At 58.1% G+C, this 494-nt stretch overlaps 1 non-coding gene across 1 annotated transcript; it reads right to left on the bottom strand.

Moving 5' to 3' along the window:
• Window positions 1–73, bottom strand: Trnak-cuu (transfer RNA lysine (anticodon CUU)). The gene has a single exon. It is a non-coding gene; the product is annotated as a tRNA-Lys (tRNA).
• Between the last annotated feature and the right edge of the window lie 421 nt (window positions 74–494).

Raw genomic sequence — 494 nt, 5'->3', positions numbered from 1 at the left:
CGCCCAACGTGGGGCTCGAACCCACGACCCTGGGATTAAGAGTCCCATGCTCTACCGACTGAGCTAGCCGGGCAGTTGACGCAAGGGCTCTTCCTGGATCTCTTCAAAGGATTCAGATTACTTTAATTTGCTCCAAAGGTTACACTATATGTTAAATGATCTTCTTGTAACCTTTTTTGGTAAAGTTTTCGGCGACTTTCAAAATTGTGTTTCATTTCTGCTTCTCTGCTCCCAAACTTCTGTTATTTAGTAAAAATGTTTGCGCGGCCCTCTAGCGGTCGGCCTCTCGAAGTTTCCCCGCAGGCACCGCAGCCCTAGGGCAGGGGTCCTTGGCTCCCGCCGGGCGAGCGTGGGTGCCTCCCAGATTCCCGCGCGCAGAGGGCTCGGCCCTGGGCAGGGCAGGGCGTGTTCTCGGTCCGCGTGGCGGCAGGGCCGGCTCCCGTAAGGTCCTGCACCCTCCGAAAGCCGTGGGCCGCGAGCGCAGCTGCCGAGCC

The sequence above is a fragment of the Callospermophilus lateralis genome, chromosome 3 (genome assembly GCF_048772815.1).
Source record: "Callospermophilus lateralis isolate mCalLat2 chromosome 3, mCalLat2.hap1, whole genome shotgun sequence".
Classification (NCBI taxonomy): Eukaryota; Metazoa; Chordata; class Mammalia; order Rodentia; family Sciuridae; genus Callospermophilus; species Callospermophilus lateralis.
This window is presented reverse-complemented; position numbering and strand designations above follow the sequence as displayed.